Genomic DNA, 23,107 nt, shown 5'->3' on the forward strand with positions numbered 1-23,107 from the left:
CACAGGCATTCTTAAGATCAAGTATTTATACTCTCAAATTATATCAATGTTTATTTGTGAGTACATCAAGGCTGAATAGGGGCTTCTGTGGTGGCTCAGAGGTTAAAGTGTCTGCCTCCAATGCGAGAGAGCCGGGTTCAATCCCTGGGTCAGGAAGATCCCCTGGAGAAGGAAATGGTAACCCACTCCAGTATTCTTGCCTGGAGAATCCCACGGATGGAGAAGCCTGGTAGGCTATAGTCCATGGGGTTGCAAAGAGTCAGACATGACTGTGCGACTTCATTATTCAAGGGTGAATATTGAAACCTTGCTTATTTAACTTATATGCAGAGTACATCATGAGAAGTGCCAGGCTGGATGAAGCACAAGCTGGAATCAAGATTGCCAGGAGAAATATCAATAACATCAGATATGCAGATGACACCACCCTTATGGCAGAAAGTGAAGAGGAACTAAAGAGCCTCTTGATGAAAGTGAAAGAACAGAGTGAAAAAGCTGTCTTAAAACTCAATATTCAAAAAATGAAGATCATGGCATCTGGTGCCATCACTTCATGGTTAATAGATCAAGAAACAATGAAAACAGTGACAGACTTTGTTTTTTTTGGGCTTCAAAATCTCTGCAGATGGTGACTGCAGTCATGAAATTGAAGGAATGCTTGCTCCTTGAAAGAACAGCTATGATAAATCTAGACAGCATATTAAAAAGCAGAGGCATTTCTTTGCCTACAAAGGTCTATTAGTCAAAGCTATGGCTTTTCCAGTAGTCATGTATGAATGTGAGACCTGGGCCATAAAGAAAGCTGAACACTAAAGAACTGATTCTTTTGAACTGTGGTATTAGAGAAGACTCTTGAGTCCCTTGGATTGCAAGGAGATCAATTCAGTCAATCTTTTTTTTTTCTTTTTTTTTTTAGTTTTTTATTTTTTAAATTTTAAAATCTTTAATTCTTACATGCATTCCCAAACATGAACCCCCCTCCCACCTCCCTCCCCATAACAATTCAGTCAATCTTAAAGGAAATCAGTCCTGAATATTCATTGGAAGGACTGATGCTGAAGCTCTAATATTTTGGCCGCCTGATGTGATGAGCTGACTCATTAGAATAGACCCTGATGCTGGGAAAGAGTGAAGGCAGGAGGAGAAGGGGATGACAGAAGATGAGGTGGTTGGATGGCATCACCAACTCGATAGACATGAGTTTGAGCAAGCCCCAGGAGTTGGTGATGGTCAAGGAAGCATGTCATGTTACAGTCCATGGCTCACAAAGTCAGATAAAACTGAATAACTGAACTAACCTTTAATTTTATTATAAGATAGATTTCCTTGGCATCCATTATGGAAAATTTAAAATGTATTAAAAAACCCAGAAAACAGAAAACCCAGCTTCATCAATTATTAGTTCCTTGAACAATCTTGTTTCATCTACAACTCATTTTCTATTTGTTCTATTCTCTTTGGCCTCTCACTTGGCCAGTTGAATTATTTTGAAGGAAATTCTTTTAAGCAGTTTTTGCTTGTCTATTTGTTTGTAAAGAGTAAGTTGTGTTTTAAGTGAGACTATTATGAGCTTCCCATGTGGTGCAGTGGTAAAGAACTTGCCTGTCAATGAAGGAGACTCAAGAGACTCATGTAAAATCCCTGGGTCAGGAATATCTCCTGGAGAAGAAAATGGCAACTCATTGCAGTACTCTTGCCTGGAAAATTCCATGGACAGAGGAGCTGGGTGGGCTACAGTCCATGGAGTCACAAAGAGTCGGACATGAGAGAGAATGCAAGCACACATTACATAAGTCTGATATTTATAGATTAAAAAAAACATGTGTTTCTTAAAATAGTTTTAAAGTGATCAGCTCTAGTTTAACACCAGTCCCAGATTAAGGCAATAGTTGTAAAAATGTCCTTTTTCAATCAATGAATAAGCACATAAAAATTTAGCAGATGTAAGAAATTCTCCTCAAAGCAAACACTGAGGCAAACTTCATCAACAGACTAATCAGGAGTCATAAATATTGGTGAGAGTTAACATATGAAGATGTGATCAATATAAGGACATTAAAAAATTAAGATATTCTTGAAATAGTGAATAAATAAATCTCTCCACTTAATTTTGAGAAAACGTAAAGAAATTACAGTTATGATACACATCATGTTTTATTGGCAGTAATCTTGTAGAGAAACAGTCTGGCCCCAGAAACAAGAGGGAATTAATGAGTCTAATGGGAATCAGGACCTTTTGAAGTGTCACCTTCAGTCTTTGGTTAATCTGCTGCTTGGAACCTACCTGTTCTTTAATTTTCTCTGGAAAACGAGTGATGCTGCTGCTATTTATATATCCATGTACACTTAAAAGAGAATGGGGTCTTACTCTACAAAAGTACTCTTGGTACTTTATAACTCACAAAGCACATTCATTTCATTTTCCAAGTAAGCCTGAACAAGTATGTTTCCCTCTGTGACTAAGGCAGCTGAGGCTGAAAATGTATATAATTTACCAAAGGTCAATAAGGAGGAGGACTGCAGGGCCACTACTTGAATTCCCCACCTTCTTACTCTGGTTTGGGGCTTAGGATAGCACACTGCTGCTGTTGCTACTGTGGAAAAGTGGTAGATAGGCTCTGTTTGCCATGGTTTTTACATCTGTCAGCCCCTCTACTGTTTCTGTTCAGTCCCAGAAGACCGACTTGTTACATTTTGAAAGGTCCAGGGTCAGCCACACATAGGAGCAGAATCACTCTAACAAAATGAGAAATTCTCCTCTAGAATGTACAAATAGGATCTTGGCAGGACAGCAACTAAAAAAAGGAAAGGAGAAAAAGCCTTCAGAGCACAGGCATGTTTCAAAATGAAGGTGGCATCTAAGAAACACTTTAGAATTTGTTGGGACTTGAGCATGACTCCTCACTGAAGCATTTTATAGAAGAGAGTACCAGATTGCTCAGCCCTGACTATAGATAATTAAAGATTATAAAAGGCCATTACAAAAAAAAAAAAGGCCATTACAGAAGCCTATATCTTCTTCCTTTACCGAAAAATAAAGTTTCCCTAAAATTTAATAAAAATATCCATGTCTATAGATAATGGCCAATTCTTGAGTAGGGGGTGAGGGTTGAGTGCAACATAACCATGTTTTCTTTTCTGTCACTCCTTTTCCATGTGCTCGGTTTAGCATTTATGTATGCAGACAAAACACAGTGTTTATGCAGACAGGTTTGAAATAAATGAGCAAGGCACACCGGAGTCTGAGCGACAGCTTAGTATTAAAGAGAAAATACTGTATTCAAAGTCCTCTTCTAGCTCTGATTTTAGCCCCATTTCTGCTTTTACTGTGTGACTTGGGTTATTCAATTCAACTCATCCAATTTTCATAGTATCCAAACTATATTAGATACTAAAGGGGTAAAACTATGACTAGCCGCCATCAGATGGATCTTACAATTGCATAAGAAAATGAAGGCAATTTCAGAAATTACTGTAATAGAGGTGGATTAAGGTAAGTGCACTACAAGAGACACTAAGAGAGAGAGATGCAGTTCTAATGCAGATAATCTCACTTTGAGTGGTTTTCCAGGAAAAGTTTTGTGGTAGGCAGAATTTTGGCTACATGACCTTCTTACCCTCTGCCCCACCCCTGAGTTATGCTATGTGACTATGTTATATTATATGAACATAAGGGACTTCATAGATGTAATTAACGCTGCTAATCAATTGGCATTAATTTGGGGAGATCATTTTGGGTTATTCTGATGGGCCTGCTGTAAACACATGTGCTCTTAAAAGTAGAGCTATCTCTGCACCATGAGGGCAGGAGAGGAAAAAATGTAGCAGAAGGGAAGGCAAATAGATTCAAAGTGTGACCCATCTTTGCTGGGGGTGGGTACATGAAAATCATGAAGCTGAGTGCCTTCTGGGAGCAAATATCAGCACCTCAAGGAAATAAATCTTACCAACACCCTGAACAAACTTGGAAGTGAATTATTCCTCAAGGACTGCAGTGATAAATACAACACTGCCAACTCCTTGATGTTGGCTTAAGGAAACCTGGAACAGAGGATCCAGTTGATCTATCCAAGACTTTGGACCCATAGAACTGTGAAGTTAAATTTTTGCATAATTTTAAGCCTCTAAATATGTTGTAACTTTTTGTGGCAGAACAGAAAACTAATACTGGCTTCAAGGATATGGACTTTGATATATGGTTAGGACAACAAAAAAAAAAAAGAAGAGAGAGAGAAAGATTAAGAGGCAGCATCCCAGGCAGAGTGTGGAGGATAGGTAATAGCACAAAGGCAGGATAATTCAAGTGTGATACAAAATCAATTCAGTTTGTCTCATAAAACTGAATCTCACAGCTTCAGTTATCTCACCCATAAGTGAGTTATAAACAGTATTCTTTGGAGGCCTGGAAGGTCCAAGAAAGGCCTCAGATGAAACTGGGAGAGGGGGGCAACTATTCAAGGAAAGAATCTTGCTGATTTATTTGAGACCAATACACTTCTCGCTCTTCTAATATCTTAACCATTAATGTTTCACCTTTATCCATTCTCTATACAGGACTCAACAAAGTGTCATTCGAAGAGAGGATTCGGCAGCTTAAAACTTTTAGAAACCACTAAACTAGACAATTCCTTCCAGGTCAACAATCTACAACTATTTCTTGGACATGTTATGAGCATCAAATTAGACAACAGTGAAATGTTCTAGTTTCACATTACTGTCAGTTTTCCTACGGTGATGCACACTGAAATAAGCCTGGCCCAGAGAATTACCATCAGGACTGGCATTGTTGTTAGAAATAAACGTGCTCTAGTAAAAGTATAAGGATTTCAATACACTAGAACTCCACACCCCCACCCCCGCTTCTTTTTTAATAGTTCATAATGTCTGTTCAGGGTCAAGGAGAAAAAAGATACTGTTCTATATAGTCATTCAGGACCCATATTGCCTGAAGCTTTGCTGTCTTCAGTGTGTGTGTGCACATTCACTTAGTCATGTCCAAATTTTTGCAACACCAGGTACTGTAGCCCACAAGGCTCCTCTTTCTATGGAATTTTCCAGGCAAGAATACTTAAGTGGGCTGCCATTTCCTACTCCAGGGGAACTTCTGACCCAGTAACGGAACCCGTGTCTTCAATGGCAGGCTGGCTCTTTACCACTACACCACCTGGGAAGTCTACTGTCTTCGATATGTGACAACTAAGCCTTCTCAGGTTATCATTATTGTCAGTCTAGCCAAAGGGAGAGGAAAAGAGCAGGGGGAAAAATTTGAGGGAACTTTTATGATTCAGGATAGGACGTAGTACCTATAATGTCTATTTTCATTTCATTAGAGAGCATATGACCTGATTACGTGCCAGACTGGGACACATAGTAGTACCAGTTGGAAAATGACAGGTGCTATGGAAGGTGTGCAGTTAAATATTTAGACCAATGACTGTCTCTGCCTCAGGGTCATGTTCAAACATATGTCTCCAGGATAGGCCAAAAGTACTGTTTTTTATAATAGCAAAAATCTATGAGATTGTTGAGTAGAGGGTGTGTATAGGTGGAAGGACAAGAGTGAGTTCAATGGTGGTAGCAGAGAGAAGAAAAGATAGAAGTAAGAGAAAGGTACTAGGATTTTCTCACATATTTTAGGAAACCTAAATTTTTCTGCTTGTGCTAAGATTTTGTGATATTTCACAATAACAGAGGAATAGTCAAGAATCCTAAATAAATTCCAGGGCCACAGGTGGGCACAGACCTCAAAAGAACTAGAAGCAGTACACCTACATGAGGGTTCATGAAACTGGAAAGAGCATCTTTATGGGAGCTTCAAGATGTACACATGCTGCAAAGGCAATGAGATCTAAAAAGGGAGATCTTAAATTTTCACCATTACAAAAGAAGTGAAGGACAATAAGAATTTGGAACTTGATGGCAAAGACAAAGAATTTTACAAAGGTCATATTTCGGTAAGAGAATTGCTATTTAATATATTCTTTACTATACAATAAACTTGTTAGTACGACTTTGTGCCAAGGGTGCTTTGAAGATATGTTTGACATGAAAATAAAGGATATGACTCTTTTTTATGATGCCTATGAAGTGAAGTGAAGTGAAGTCACTCAGTCTTGTCTGACTCTTTGTGACTCCACGGACTATAGCCTACCAGGCTCCTCAGTCCATGGGATTTTCCAGGCAAGAGTCCTGGAGTGGGTTGCCACTTCCTTCTCCAGGGGATCTTCTTGACCCAGGGATCAAACCCGGGTCTCCCACATTGTAGGCAGACGCTTTACCATCTGAGCTACCAGGGAAGCCCTTACAACTAACAGTAAGAGATTCATGGACTATATCACACATCCTTCAAATGAAAGAGATAGTTATCACGAGATAAGAAACAAAACCAGGTGTATAGTGGGTTACTGATGAGTGAAATGGAAGGGAACATGCAAATTGTGTTTTTAAAGACTTGAAAGCTCTTGTGTAGAAGAGGAACTACATTTGCTCTTTGGAATGCAAAAGGTAGAGCCACCAAGAAACAGTGGAAATTTAGAGGAATTGAGTAGGTTGTTTTACAAACAAACTTCTCTTTGTGCTTCAAAGATAGAGGGAAGCCTTAGGAGAAAACTTACACTCTTAAGCAGAAGATTGCAGGCAAATTCCAGTTGACCATTTGGAAGGAATGCAGCAGAGAGGGGAGATGGATATTAGAGCACAGATAGTTATAAACGCTTTAAGCTTCCTTCAAATCTTAAAATTATCACTTCATGACAAAAATACAACAAAAACAAAATTCATGCAGGCCTTAAAAATAGTGCAGATGTACTGGGTCATATTTCTCTTTTATGGAACAAGTGTTTTGTTTTGTTTGATTTTCCTTTTTTACTTTTTTAAAAGTTAGTGCCAAGATGATCCAATATAAATCAACCTACTTTAATGACATTAGACACTATAATCTGTTACTTAATCCTTACTTAAGAGAGAAAAAATATATTTTCTGTAGAGAGTAGAGATATTCCTACAGGCATTTACTTAGTTCTAAAACTCCTAAGAAATCGAGGTGAAGGAAGTTATTAATATACCTACTTTATAGACAGGATACAAAGCATAAAACTATTTGCTTAAGGCAAGACACCAAGTCAGTGGAGGAAAGAGAAAATATCTCACCTTTGACTCTGTTTTGGTGTTCTGAGTCCTCATAGCAGATGAATCCTAAAAATGTGACTTTTATGTTGATTAGTGTTATTTTAAACTATGAGTTCAGAATTATTGGCCTGAAGCTTCAAACTAAAGAAAACAAAAATAAAGACAACTTTCACTGTCCAGGGAAAGAAAATTTTTAAAGAAAACAGAAATTGGAACTTCCCAACAACAAAAAAAGTCTTTGTCATATATAGAATATTGATTAAAGACATCATCTTTGCTTTGTTATTCTATAATACTAAACAGTTTTTCAAAAAGTTTTTAACTCACGTTTATTTCAGAAGTTCAGGGAGCTTGTGTAGCATTTTTATTTTTATGCAGGTAGCTTTGCTTCTGCTGAGTTTTCAACTTCTGCTGCTGCTAACCTAGTTTAAAGCATCATCTATCCCCTGAACTATTGCAATACCTTCTGAAAGAAACAAGTCAAACCCTTCAATATTCAATCCGTGAGTGGTTGCCTGGAGAAATATTCTAAATTATAGACTTGGATATGTGACTTTGTCCAAGAAGCTTGAATGCCCTCCTGCTAAATACAAAGCTCCTACTAAATACAAGGTAAGTACAAATTCATTAGCTTAACATTAAGCTCAACAAGTTGGTACCAAAATACCTTTAAAAAATCTTTTCTTTTTCCAGAATCATCACTTGATAATTTTGAATTAAATAGTATGCTGCTAATTTGTGCACATAAAAAAAAATCTTTTGTTCCAGTAATTTCTTATACCTTCTTATGCCTTCATAGTCCAGTTATATGAGGGCACTTAATACCCATTTTAAATAGTTATTTTAAGTTTATTTTTTCTGAAAGCCCTATATTTTCACACTACAACCTTCATATATGCTTCACCAATTTCTTCTCTATGCATCAAGCTTGATTCAAATCTAAAGTCTTCTTGTAAACTGTCCACGAACCATTGTAGCCATGAAATTGTCTTTCTTCCTTTTATTTCCACTATATGTTATGATCAGTATCATAGAACATCTACTACTGATTATTTTGTTTTAGAATCATTTATACAAATGTCACTGACTCAATGGACATAAGTTTGAGCAAACTCCAAGAAATAGTGAAGGACAGGAAAGCCTGGCATACTGCAGTTCATGGGGTCAGAGAGCTGGACATGACTGAGCGACTGAACAGCAACAATGTAAGTATCTGTGGCTCTCCATCAATTAGTGTCCAGTCAAGAAAATGTAAAACACACCAAATATTTAACAGAAAAAATGTACATAATTATTTGGTTATTGATTATTAGAAGATTAAAAAGACAAAACAAAAACCATTGGGATAATAAAGAGCTATTTCTTTCTGGAGGAAGCAACCGTTCTTAGAAATTAGGTTAAAGAAAGGGAAGAGGTAGACGTTTTTAAAACTCTACAACTTGAAGAAGGCTTTTCAGAGGTGGGGCTTAGCCCTCTTTTGAGAAGTTGCTGCTCAGCTGTGCTGGGACGTCAGCATCTCAGAGGAGAGAATGTGAAGCTGGCACTCAAATTACTGGTGCTGTTTCGAAGGGAGCACAATGAGATCAATTCTGGAGTGAAGAGAGAAAACTAGAAAGTGGCTATCAACTGCCACTGCCAGAATTAAACAGATGCTGCTGGCATGTGTGGACAGGAACAGAGAACAGCACGCTGTGGGACTCAGCTCCTCATTTTTCTCTAGCACTCCTCATTAGCAGATCTATCAGGGAGACATCTAGGCAAAGTAGAAACATGACTTGCACAGCCCAGTGAAAATATCACAAAGAAAGCATATAAGTGTGGGGTTGACACAGTAAGGCAGAGTATCATAAACCAACACATGTCCACAAGACTTTGCATTCCCACAGGACCAAATCATGTCTGGCTATCCATATGTCCCCTGTTGAGCATATCATAGTACTTACCAAGTAGTAGAAAATCAATAAATATTTTATTGAAATCTACATAAGTTCTTGATTATCTGAGAGTCACAGATATCTCAAACGTAAAACTTTAAAAATACAGTACCTTCTAGAACTAAAAGGTAGAATGATATAAAATAAATTATGTAAAGAGTTGAGAATTTTTAATGAAATTTTACACTTTCATTTTCTGTTATGCTATAGTCAGGAGACCATTGCAGATAAATACAATAGATCTTTCCTAGTGTTGAGGATACACTGGTTTTTCCAGGGGGAAAATATTAGAAGAGCATTCAACTGTGTTACTAGGCCTTTTTCTTGATACTGTCTGCCATCTTTTATAAGTATGAAAAAATTTCAGCTGTTCTGGGTATGGAAAAATAAAAGAGATGTCTCTGAAATGAAATAAAGATAATAATTCTGAGCAAATAAGAATCAGATATTTAGAAGGTGGGATGAAGTAGATAAAATATCTTAAGTACATCTTTCTGGGCTTTGCCGGTGGCTCAGTGGTAAAGAATCTGCCTGCAAGGCAGGAGTTGCAGTAGATATGGGTTGTATTCCTGGGTCAGGAAGATCCTCTGGAGGAGGGCATGGCAACCTACTCACCCACTCCAGTATTCTTAGTTGGAGAATCCGATGGACAGAGTATCCTGGTGGGCTACCATCCATAGGGTCAGAAAGAGTCAGACATGAGTGAAGTGACTTAGCATGCATGCACATACATCTCTAGACATGACATTAATCTTATATCTCAGGAGCTAATCTGGGCTAATAAGACATTGTAGATAACATGGAATTGAGATGGGGAGTATCATCTAAAGAACAAGAGATCTAAGTAAATTAAACCTCCATAATTGTATCTTTTGATAAAAAATACTTCTCCATAATTAAACAGAGCATGAGAGATATTTCCTATAAAGTACCATTTATTATGGCAAAGCATATGATATATTTGCCGTCTTAGGCATTCAGAAAAAAAGAAAGAGAAGAAAATAAAGTGAGAAAAAACTTGTGTATGTGCACATATGTATGGTAAATATTTGCTACTGAAGTATTGTGATTTCATACATTAATATTCCTAAATTCTTCAATAAGATCAAAACAGAAAACATCTTTATTTCTCTTTCTTGAACTCCCATGTACTTTACAAATGAATAATCAAACAAATCTCTACATAAAAAATTGGCTAGCAATAAAATAACTGAACATTTATGAAGGCTTTAATGCTAGTCATTTGAGGCAAGTCTTATATAAAATTATTTATTTTTCACAACATTCTCATGATGAAAGTACTATTATGTTATAAGGAAAATATCTGGTGCATAAAGATATTGTGTTAATAATTAATAAATAGACAAATCACTAAATGCCAGTTTTACAGATGATATTCTAAGCTATGAAGGAAAAGTTGCTCCATGTTCTATTATTAAACATGTTCTCAGGATTTAGGTTCTGTTTAAAGAAAAACAAGTATCAGGTTCTGAGATGAAGGTTTGGTATGATTTGAATAGTTAATGTTTAAAATCATATGTTCAGTGTAGAAAGAAAGTTTTCCCTCTTTGAGATAATGTGTTGCAGAATAGTAGTAGCAATGGTCTTCACATTAAGTATTATAAAGTATTCAGTATATTCAGTATAGAAAGACAACCAGTATAGTAAGAAAACCACTGCATCTTATTCCTCACTTGATTAAGGCAAGCCATGTCTATTTCCAAGAATGATTTTAGCTTATTCATGGTTTTTCCTGTGGTCATGTATGGATGTGAGAGTTGGACTGTGAAGAAGGCTGAGCGCTGAAGAATCGATGCTTTTGAACTGTGGTGTTGGAGAAGACTCTTGAGAGTCCCTTGGACTGCAAGGAGATCCAACCAGTCCATTCTGAAGGAGATCCGCCCTGGGATTTCTTTGGAAGGAATGATGCTAAAGCTGAAACTCCAGTACTTTGGCCACCTCATGGGAAGAGTTGACTCATTGGAAAAGACTCTGGTGCTGGGAGGGATTGGGGGCAGGAGGAGAAGGGGACGACAGAGGATGAGATGGCTGGATGGCATCACGGACTCTGAACTAGAACACTTTCTGAGTGAACTCCGGGAGTTGGTGATGGACAGGGAGGCCTGGTGTACTGCCATTCATGGGGTCGCAAAGAGTCGGACATGACTGAGCGACTGAACTGAACTGAACTGAACAGAAAACAGGAGGATGACAATAAAAAGCTTATTTTTCTCTATGTGTGTTTATTTTTTTTTTAAGAAAAGTTCACTTTATTTTTTTTATTTTTTAAATTTTACTTTATTTTACTTTACAATACTGTATTGGTTTTGCCATACATCAACATGAATCCACCAAGGGTGTACATGTGTTCCCAATCCTGAACCCCCTTCCCACCTCCCTCCCCATACCATCCCTCTGGGTCATCCCAGTGCACCAGCCTCAAGCATCCTGTATCCTGTATCGAACCTAGACTGGCGATTCCTTTCTTATATGATATTATACATGTTTCAGTGCCATTCTCCCAAATCATCCCACCCTCTCCCTCTCCCACAGAGTCCAAAAGACTGTTCTATACATCTGTGTCTCTTTTGCTGTCTCACATACAGGATTATCATTACCATCTTTCTAAATTCCATATATATGCATTAGTATACTGTATTGGTGTTTTCCTTTCTGGCTTACCTCACTCTGTATAACAGACTCCAGTTTCATCCACCTCATTAGAACTGATTCAAATGTATTCTTTTTAATGGCTGAGTAATACTCCATTGTGTATATGTACCACAGCTTTCTTATCCATTCATCTGCTGATGGACATCTAGGTTGCTTCCATGTCCTGACTATTATAAACAGTGCTGTGATGAACATTGGGGTACATGCGTCTCTTTCAATTCTGGTTTCCTCGGTGTGTATGCCCAGAAGTGGGATTGCTGGGTCATAAGGCAGTTCTATTTCCAGTTTTTTAAGGAATCTCCACACTGTTCTCCATAGTGGCTGTACTAGTTTGCATTCCCACCAACAGTGTAAGAGGGTTCCCTTTTCTCCACACCCTCTCCAGCATTTATTGCTTGTAGACTGGCATGAAATGGTTCCTCATTGTGGTTTTGATTTGCATTTCTCTGATAATGAGTGATGTTGAGCATCTTTTCATGTGTTTGTTAGCCATCTGTATGTCTTCTTTGGAGAAATGTCTATTTAGCTCTTTGGCCCATTTTTTGAATGGGTTGTTTATTTTTCTGGAATTGAGCTGCAGGAGTTGCTTGCATATTTTTGAGATTAGTTGTTTGTCAGTTGCTTCATTTGCTATTACTTTCTCCCATTCCAAAGGCACAATTTGTATGGAAATACAAAAAACCTTGAATAGCCAAAGCAATCTTGAGAAAGAAGACTGGTACTGGAGGAATCAACCTGCCTGACTTCAGGCTCTACTACAAAGCCACAGTCATCAAGACAGTATGGTACTGGCACAAAGACAGAAATATAGATCAATGGAACAAAATAGAAAGCCCAGAGATAAATCCACACACCTATGGACACCTTATCTTTGACAAAGGAGGCAAGAATATACAATGGAGTAAAGACAATCTCTTTAACAAGTGGTGCTGGGAAAACTGGTCAACCACTTGTAAAAGAATGAAACTAGAACACTTTCTAACACCATACATAAAAATAAACTCAAAATGGATTAAAGATCTAAATGTAAGACCAGAAACTATAAAATTCCTAGAGGAGAACATAGGCAAAACACTCTCCGACATAAATCACAGCAGGATCCTCTATGACCCACCTCCCAGGATACTGGAAATAAAAGCAAAAATAAACAAATGGGATCTAATTAAAATTAAAAGCTTCTGCACAACAAAGGAATCTATGTGTTTTAATACATTAGATTAATCTCCTAAGTATGTTTTTAAAGTTTAAGAGCTAGTCATTAGAGTTGAGTAAAAATTATAAAAAAATGAATTATTCAGAAATTCTGTTGTATGCATTGATGTCACTCAGTTGTGTCTGACTCTTTGCGACCCCATGGACACCAGGCTTCTCCGTCCATGGGATTCTCCAGGCAAGAATACTGGAGTGGGTTGCCATTTCCTTCTCCAGGGAACTTCTCGACCCAGGCATTGAACCCAGGTCTCCCACATTGTAGGCAGACGCTTTACCGTCTGAGCCACCAGGGAAGTCATTACTTAAAATATAATGATTTGATGCTCCATGCATGGACATATTAATGTATTAGGCCCAGTCGATAAAAAGAATTTGGGATGTGGAAGATAGGATTGTAGAAATATCTGGACTAAAGCATGGAGAGACAAAGGAAATGATGCAAAATACAAAACAAATCCAAAGATAAATGAGATATGGGAAAGAGGTTCATATAAGATTGAAGATTAAGAGAGGGAAAAAAGAGATACTAGGCCAGAGCCATGAATTTTTCTAAATTAATAAAAATTATATTAAGCTTAGCAGAATATATACAAAGAAAATCAAACTTAAGTATATCATAGCAAAACTTCTGAAAACTAAATACAAAAATAAAACCTTAAAGTAGCCAGGGACAAGAAAGTTGGAATCAAAAGAACTGCAGAATTTTATAAATGATTTTAAACAATAACAATGAAAATCAGAAATCAGTGAAATGACATATTTAATGGCTAAAAGAAAATATCTGTCAAACTACAATTATTTACTGGATGGAAAATCCTTTAAAAAATAAAGGTGATATCAAAGGTATTTTTCAAACAAGCAAGAATTCATCACCAAGAGACTACACTAAAGGAAATGGCAATAAGATTCATAAATCATTATGAAAAGAATGGATTAGTCAATAAATGGTATAGTTTGTTATTCATATAAAATTTATGGGACTCTCTACTTCATATCACAGAAATAAATTTTAGATGATTAAAGACCTAATGTGAAAAAAAATCTTTAATTTTTTAGGAGAAATATGTGGCAGCATTTCTCTGCAACTGCATGACAGGGAAAGATGTCTCAAATACAGATCCTCAAAATAAGATAAATATGTTTATAATAATAGTAAACCTTTCTTTGAATAAAAATTCTCCATAAACAAATAAGGCTACAATAAATCATATACTGGAAGAAAATATGTATATTCCACACAACTGATGAAATTATTATTCAATGCATATCAATAATTTCTATAAAGTTATGGGAAAAAAAGAAAAACTCAGTAGAAAAATCAAAAGAACACATAGAAAAGCAATTCAAAAACAAAGAAATCTGAGTTCACTAAAGCAAATATTTCACCGCTACTATTCAACATAGTTCTGGAAGTTTTGGCCACAGCAATCAGAGCAGAAAAAGAAATCAAAGGAATCCAAATTGGAAAAGAAGAAGTAAAACTCTCACTGTTTGCAGATGACATGATCATCTACATGGAAAACCCTAAAGACTCCACCAGAAAATTACTAGAGCTAATCAATGAATATAGTAAAGTTGCAGGATATAAAATCAACACACAGAAATCCCTTGCATTCCTATACACGAATAATGAGAAAGTAGAAAAAGAAATTAAGGAAACAATTCCATTCACCATTGCAACAAAAAGAATAAAATACTTAGGAATATATCTACCTAAAGAAACTAAAGACCTATATATAGAAAACTATAAAACACTGATGAAAGAAATCAAAGAGGACACTAATAGATGGAGAAATATACCATGTTCATGGATCGGAAGAATCAATATAGTGAAAATGAGTATACTACCCAAAGCAATTTACAAATTCAATGCAATCCCTATCAAGCTATCAGCCACATTTTTCTCAGAACTAGAACAAATAATTTCAAGATTTGTATGGAAATACAAAAAGCCTCGAATAGCCAAAGCAATCTTGAGAAAGAAGAATGGAACTGGAGGAATCAACTTGCCTGACTTCAGGCTCTACTACAAAGCCACAGTCATCAAGACAGTATGGTACTGGCACAAAGACAGACATATAGATCAATGGAACAAAATAGAAAGCCCAGAGATAAATCCACACACCTATGGACACCTTATCTTTGACAAAGGAGGCAAGAATATACAATGGAGTAAAGACAATCTCTTTAACAAGTGGTGCTGGGAAAACTGGTCAACCACTTGTAAAAGAATGAAACTAGATCACTTCCTAACACTGCACACAAAAATAAACTCAAAATGGATTAAAGATCTAAATGTAAGATCAGAAACTATAAAACTCCTAGAGGAGAACATAGGCAAAACACTCTCAGACATAAATCACAGCAGGATCCTCTATGATCCACCTCCCAGAATGCTGGAAATAAAAGCAAAAATAAACAAATGGGATCTAATTAAAATTAAAAGCTTCTGCACAACAAAGGAAACTATAAGCAAGGTGAAAAGACAGCCTTCGGAATGGGAGAAAATAATAGCAAATGAAGCAACTGACAAACAACTAATCTCAAAAATATACAAGCAACTTATGCAGCTCAACTCCAAAAAAATAAACGACCCAATCAAAAAATGGGCCAAAGAACTAAATAGACATTTCTCCAAAGAAGACATACGGATGGCTAACAAACACATGAAAAGATGCTCAACATCACTCATTATTAGAGAAATGCAAATCAAAACCACAATGAGGTACCACTTCACACCAGTCAGAATGGCTGCGATCCAAAAATCTGCAAGCAATAAATGCTGGAGAGGGTGTGGAGAAAAGGGAACCCTCCTACACTGTTGGTGGGAATGCAAACTAGTACAGCCACTATGGAAAACAGTGTGGAGATTCCTTAAAAAATTGCAAATAGAACTCCCTTATGACCCAGCAATCCCACTTCTGGGCATACACACCGAGGAAACCAGAATGGAAAGAGACACATGTACCCCAATGTTCATCGCAGCACTGTTTATAATAGCCAGGACATGGAAACAACCTAGATGTCCATCAGCAGATGAATGGATAAGAAAAGCTGTGGTACATATACACAATGGAGTATTACTCAGCCGTTAAAAAGAATTCATTTGAATCAGTTCTGATGAGATGGATGAAACTGGAGCCAATTATACAGAGTGAAGTAAGCCAGAAAGAAAAACACCAATACAGTATACTAACACATATATATGGAATTTAGGAAGATGGCAATGACGACCCTGTATGCAAGACAGGGAAAGAGACACAGATGTGTATAACGGACTTTTGGACTCAGAGGGAGAGGGAGAGGGTGGGATGATTTGGGAGAATGACATTCTAACATGTATACTATCATGTGAATTGAATTGCCAGTCTATGTCTGACGCAGGATGCAGCATGCTTGGGGCTGGTGCATGGGGATGACCCAGAGAGATGTTATGGGGAGGGCGTTGGGAGGGGGGTTCATGTTTGGGAACGCATGTAAGAATTAAAGATTTTAAAATTTAAAAAATAAAAAACTAAAAAAAATTAAAAAAAATTTGAAAGTAATACACATTTATTGTATAAAATTGGAAAAATATTAAAAAGTAGAAATAAAAATATATAACTCTCTAGACTGACCACCTACAATCATTGTTAATTTGGTTTCTTTCTTAGCATTAATTTTAATTGAAAAGTGCTCAATGAATAGAAAGAAAAAATTGATACATTATTATTTTTGGACTGTTTCTAGCTTAACTTCAAATGTGTTTATAGAATATTTAGTCAATAAATAATTAATTGTCAAAAAAAATAAAGCAAATAGACAAAAGAAAAAGAGAACTAAAAAATACCCAAGTTAATGAGAAATCAAGAAAATTTAGTTTAAAACAGTAAGGTATGAAGGACTTCTGCTTCTACTCAAGATAGAATAATAAAGGTTGGGTTTACTTTCTCATGCAACAAGTGAAAAAAACAGACAAAGCACAAGATACTTCAGTGTAAAGACTGAATATAAGCCAATGAAGGACGTTAAATCTTTAGACATGGGTGCCACAGGAGCTACTTCTCGAGTGTATTGACTTGAGAAAGTTTCTAGGTCTTCTTGTAGTGATGAAAAACCTAGTAGAATGAAAGTGAAAGTGAAGTCGCTCAGTCGTGTCCCACTCTTTGCCACCCCATGGACTGTAGCCCACCAGGCTCCCCTCTCCATGGGATTCTCCAGGCAAGAATACTGGAGTGGGTTGCCATTTCCTTCTCCAGGGGATCTTCCTGACCCAGGGATTGAACCCAGGTCTCCTGCATTGCAGGCAGATGCTTTAACCTCTGAGTAGTTGTCCTCAAAGATGTCCATTTCCTAATCCACTGAATCTGTGTGAATATATTAACTTACAAGCAAAGGATCTTTGTAGATGTTGATTAAATAAAGAACTTTAATATGGGGAGATAATCCTGGATTATCTGCATGAGCCAAATCTAATCACATGAGTCTTTTAAAATCAGAAAATTTCCCAGTTCAGTTCTGAGACAGAAGGAGATGTAACTATGGGAAAACCGCTAAAGAAATAGAGATGTAATATTGTTGGCTTTAAAGATGGAAGAACGGGACATAATCCAAGGAATTTGGGCATCCTCTACAAACTGGAAGTCAAGGAGCGGGTTCTCCCTGGAGCAACCTGAAAGGAACTCAGCCTTGCTGAGTCCTTGGCTTTAGTACAGTAACACTCATGTTGGACTTTTAACCTACAGAACTATAAGATCATAAATTTGTGTTGCTTTAAGTTACCAAGTTTGTGGATATTTGCTTTAGTAGCCTTTTTTTTTTTTTTTTTTTTAGCTAAGTTGCTTCGGTTGTGTCCGACTCTTTACTACCCTGTGGACTGTAGCCTGCCAGGCTCCTCTGTCCATAGGATTCTCCAGGCAAGAATACTGGAGTAGACTGCTGCACCCTCTTCCAGGGGGTCTTCCTGACCCAGGGATTGAACTGGCTCTCATGTCACCTGCATTGGCAGGCAGGTTCTTTACCACTAGTGCCTGGGAAGCCCATAGTAGCAACAGGAAATCAATAAGCCAGAAGGAGCCTCTCAGACTTCCTGAGAGACTAGGAAAACCAAGGTAGCTAAACTTCCTAAATAGGAGAAAGCTGCACACATAAAGATTTACAGATCTCTGCAGAGAGTCCCCTTATGCATTCAGCTTAGAATTGATCTGTGTATGTATTTAAGAAAAATATCTGAGGTTGAGGAAACAGCCACAGGATTAAAGGAAATAATATCCAGCATTCAACACAGCTGTGAATACTGCTATCTCTCACCAGCTAGAATGGAAAATCTACAGGACATTAGGTAGAACACACAGATGGATCTTACTTTAATATGGGTAATTAATAGATAAAATGAGTGCTGCTCAGAGTGGTATGATGTCACTTGAAGTTAGACAGTGATAAGTTAAAGATGTAAACTATAAATCCATAAGCAATACCTAATTTGAGATGCAGAATATATAAGAAAGTGGAGAGAAAATGGAATTATAAAGAAATAATTAATTGAGAAGAAGGTTGAAATGAGCAAATGGTAAAAGAGAGAGAGAGAGATGGGACAAAGAGAAAACAAGGATCAGTTTATTGATTTAAGTGTAATTATATAAATGAACACATTAAATGAAAATGGGCTAAAAGCCTCAACTAAAAGGCAAAAACTGTCAGATTGGAAGAAAAAGCAGAACCCAATCATCAACTACCTACAAGAAGTATGTTAAGTTGCTTCAGTCGTGTCCAACTCTGTGCAATCCCATAGACGGTAGCCCACCAGGCTCCCCCATACCTGGGGTTCTCCAGGCAAGAACGCTGCAGTGGTATACTTCACGTTTAAAGACACAAGCAAAAAGTTAGAAAAATATATGCTGGCACTAATCAAGAGAAAGCTGGGATGGCTATATTAATATAAAACTGGATTATATATAAAAGTATACTACCAGGAATAGAAAATTATTCAATAATAATAAGTAAGCAAATTGATCAAGATAATAAATCTGAATATCATTAATAGAGCTTCCAGATAAAGGAAGCATCTGACAGAATTACAAGGAGAAACATACAAATCCACAGTTATAGTTAAAGATTTCAATACCCCTCTAAATAACTCATAAATACACAAGGAAAAAATAATCATATAGAAGGTCAAAAAAAGTTCCTGAAACAACTTGACTAAAAATTTGGAACAAAATTTTAGCAAATCAAATACAAAAACAAATATAAGTTAAAACACATAACAACCAAAAATGCAGTTTGATTAATATTTGAAAATGAATCTATGTTTAAAACCATATTTGTAGATTAAATAATAAAACACTCTTGATATCTCAAAAATTGCAGAAAAAGTATTTAACAAATTCAACTATCATTCCTGACAAAAGCATTCTATAATTTTGGAATAAAAGTATATAGCAAAGAGCTAACTCAACGGGTCTTAGTTGCTCAGTTCAGTTCAGTTCAGTTCAGTTGCTCAGTCATGTCTGACTCCTTGCAACCCCGTGAACTGCAGCACGCCAGGCCTCCCTGTCCAGCAACAACTCCCAGAGTCTACCAAAACTCATGTCCATTGAGTCTGTGATGCCATCCAACCATCTCATCCTTTTCTGTCTCCTTCTCCTCCTGCCCTCGATCTTTCCCAGCATCAGGGTCTTTTCAAATGAAGTCAGCTCTTCAAATGAGGTGGCCAAAGTATTGGAGTTGCAGCTTCAACATCAGTCCTAATGAACACCCAGGACTGATCTCCTTTAGGTAGGACTGGTCGGATTTCCTTTTAGTTCAAGGGACTCTCAAGAGTCTTCTCCAGCACCACAGTTCAAAAGCATCAATTCTTCAGAGCTCAGCTTTCTTCACAGTCCAACTCTCACATCCATACATGACTACTGGAAAAACCATAGCCTTGACTAGATGGAACTTTGTTGAGAAAGTAATGTCTCTGCTTTTTAATATGTTGTCTAGGTTGGTCATAACTTTCCTTCCAAGGAGTAAGTGTCTTTTAATTTAATGGCTACAGTCACCATCTGCAGTGATTTTGGAGCCCAGAAAAATAAAGTCGGACACTGTTTCCACTGTTTCCCCACCTATTTGCCATGAAGTGATGGGAACAGATGCCATGATCTTTGTTTTCTGAATGTTGAGCTTTAAGCCAACTTTTTCACTCCATTCTTTCACTTTTATCAAGAGACTCCTTAGTTCTTCTTTGCTTTCTGCCATAAGGGTGGTGTCATCTGCATATCTGAGGTTATTGGGCAATCTTGATCCCAGTCTGTGCTTCCTCCAGCCCAGCGTTTCTCATAATGTACTCTGCATATAAGTTAAATAAGCAGGGTGACAATATACAGCCTCGACGTATTCCTTTGCCTATTTGGAACCAGTCTGTTGTTCCATGTCCAGTTCTAACTGTGGCTTCCTGACCTGCATATAGATTTCTCAAGAGGCAGGTACAGTTTTCTCATATTCACATCTCTTCCAGAATTTTCCACAGCTTCTTGTCATCCACACAGTCAAAGGTTTTGGCATAGCAAATAAAGCAGAAATAGATATTTTCCTGGAACTTTCCTCCTTTTTCAATGATCCAGTGGATGTTGGCAATTTGATCTCTGGTTCCTCTGCCTTTTCTAAAACCAATTTGAACATCTGGAAGTTCACGGTTCACATATTGCTGAAGCCTGGCTTGGAGAATTTTGAGCCTTAATTTACTAGCATGTGAGATGAGTGCAATTATGCAATCGTTTGAGCATTCTTTGTCATTGCCTTTCTTTGGGATTGGAATGAAAACTGAAGTTTTCCAGTCCTGTGGCCACTGCTGAGTTTTCCAAATTTGCTGGCATATTGAATGCAGCACTTGCACAGCATCATCATTCAGGATTTGAAATAGCTCAACTGGAATGCCATCACCTCCACTAGCTTTGTTCATAGTGATCCTTCCTAAGGCCCACTTGGCTTCACATTCCAGGATGTCTGGCTCTAGGTAAGTGATCACACCATCGTGATTATCTGGGTCATGAAGATCTTTTTTTGCACAGTTCTGTGTATTCTTGCCACCTCTTCTTAATATTTTCTGCTTCTGTTAGGTACTTACCATTTCTGTCCTTTATTGAGCCCATCTTTGCATGAAATGTTCCCTTGGTATCTCTAATTTTCTTGAAGAGATCTCTAGTCTTTTGCATTCTGTTGTTTTCCTCTATTTCTTAGCATTGATCTCTGAGGAAGGCTTTCTTATCTCTCCTTGCTATTCTTTAGAACTCTACATTCAAATGGGTATATTATTCCTTTTCTCCTTTGCTTTTCACTTTTCTTTTCACAGCTATTTGTAAGGCCTCCTCAGACAGGCATTTTGCTTTTTTGCATTTCTTTTTCTTGGGGATGGTCTTGATCCCTGTCTCCTGTGCAATGTCACAACCTCTGTCCATAGTTCATCAAGGCACTCTGTCTCTCAGATCTAGTCCCTTAAATCTATTTCTCACTTCCACTGTATAGTCATAAGGGATTTGATTCAGGTCATACCTGAATGGTGTATTGGTTTCCCACTTTTTTCAATTTAAGTCTGAATTTGGCAATAAGGAGTTTATGATCTGAGTCACAGTCAGTTCTTGGTCTTGTTTTTGCTGGCTGTATAGAGCTTCTCCATCTTTGGCTGCAAAGAATATAATCAATCTGATTTTGGTGTTGACCATCTGGTGATGTCCATGTGTAGAGTCTTCTCTTGGGTTGTTGGAAGAGAGTGTTTGCTATGACCAGTGCGTTCTCTTGGCAAAACTCTATTAACCTTTGCCCTGCTTCATTCTGTACTCCAAGGGCAAATTTTCCTGTTATTCCAGGTGCTTCTGGCAACCTACTCCAATGTTCTTGCCTGGAGAATTCCAGGCATGGTGGAGCCAATGGGCTGTCATCAATGGGGTCGCACAGAGTCAGACACGACTGAAGCAGCTTAACAACTGCAGCAGCATGTCTTCATAGAACCGTTCAACTTCAGCTTCTTTAGCATTACTAGTCAGTGCATAGACTTGGATTACCGTGATATTGAATGGTTTGCCTTGGAAATGAACAGAGATCATCCTGTTGTTTTTGAGATTGCATCCAAGTACTGCATTTTGGACTCTTTTGTTGACTATGGCGGCTACTCCATTTTTTTCTAAGGGATTCCTGCTCACAGAAGTAGATATAATGGTCATCTGAGTTAAATTCACCCATTCCAGTCCATCTTAGTTTACTGATTCCTAGAATGTTGACATTCTCTCTTGCCATCTCCTGTTTGAACACTTCCAATTTGCCTTGATTCATGGACCTAACATTCCAGGTTCCTATGTAATTTTGCTCTTTACAGCATTGGACCTTGCTTCTATCACCAGCACATCCACAACTGGGTCTTATTTTTGCTTTGGTTCCATTCCTTCACTCTTTCTGGAGTTAGTTCTCCACTGATCTCCAGTAGTATATTGGGCACCTACTGACCTGGGGAGTTCATCTTTCAGTGTCCTATCTTTTTGCTTTTTCATACTGTTCATGGGGTTCTCAAGCCAAGAACACTGAAGTGGTTTGCCATTCCCTTCTCCAGTGGATCACAATCTGTCAGACCTCTCCATTATAACCCATCTGTCTTGGGTGGCCCCATATGGCATGGCTCATAGTTTCACTGAGTTAGACAAGCTGTGGTCCGTGTGATCAGATTGGCTAGTTGTCTGTGATCATGGTTTCAGTCTGTCTGCCCTCTGATGCCTTCTCTCAGTGCCTACCATCTTACTTTGGTTTCTCTTACCTTGGACATGGGGTATTTCTTCATGGCTGCTCCAGAAAATCGCAGCCACTGCTCCTTACCTTAGACACGGGGGGTTTAAGGGGTAGCTCCTCTCAGCCGCTCCTGCACTGTGCAGCCACCACTCCTTAAGTCTTGCATTTTGTAGTTTTTATGACTGGCACTTGACCAATTCTTGGAAATCGAACCCTTGGAATGATCTAACTGATAAGAGTGTTTTGAATGTTTACAGCCTGGAAACATAATATACTAGCTAGTCTAAAAACCTTGTGCAAACAATGTGATTTATGTGAACACCTACTTTTCTTCTAGGGCAATCAGTCATGTGGTTATGTGCCTACACCACAGATCCCCAGTAAAACTTCAGAAACCTGGGCTCAGGCAAGTTTCTCTATTCAAT

At 37.7% G+C, this 23,107-nt stretch overlaps 1 long non-coding RNA gene across 1 annotated transcript in view; it reads left to right on the forward strand.

Moving 5' to 3' along the window:
• The window catches only part of LOC138434750 (uncharacterized), a 26,487-nt gene extending 15,189 nt beyond the window's left edge, over window positions 1-11,298 (forward strand). The window contains exons 3-6 of the long non-coding RNA XR_011254849.1: window positions 4,555-5,954; window positions 7,507-7,740; window positions 8,192-8,333; window positions 10,788-11,298. This is a non-coding gene — a long non-coding RNA (uncharacterized lncRNA). The remainder of the gene's footprint in view (window positions 1-4,554; window positions 5,955-7,506; window positions 7,741-8,191; window positions 8,334-10,787) is intronic.
• The last annotated feature ends 11,809 nt before the right edge of the window (window positions 11,299-23,107 follow it).

This window comes from Ovis canadensis, chromosome 1 (assembly GCF_042477335.2).
Source record: "Ovis canadensis isolate MfBH-ARS-UI-01 breed Bighorn chromosome 1, ARS-UI_OviCan_v2, whole genome shotgun sequence".
Lineage (NCBI taxonomy): Eukaryota > Metazoa > Chordata > Mammalia > Artiodactyla > Bovidae > Ovis > Ovis canadensis.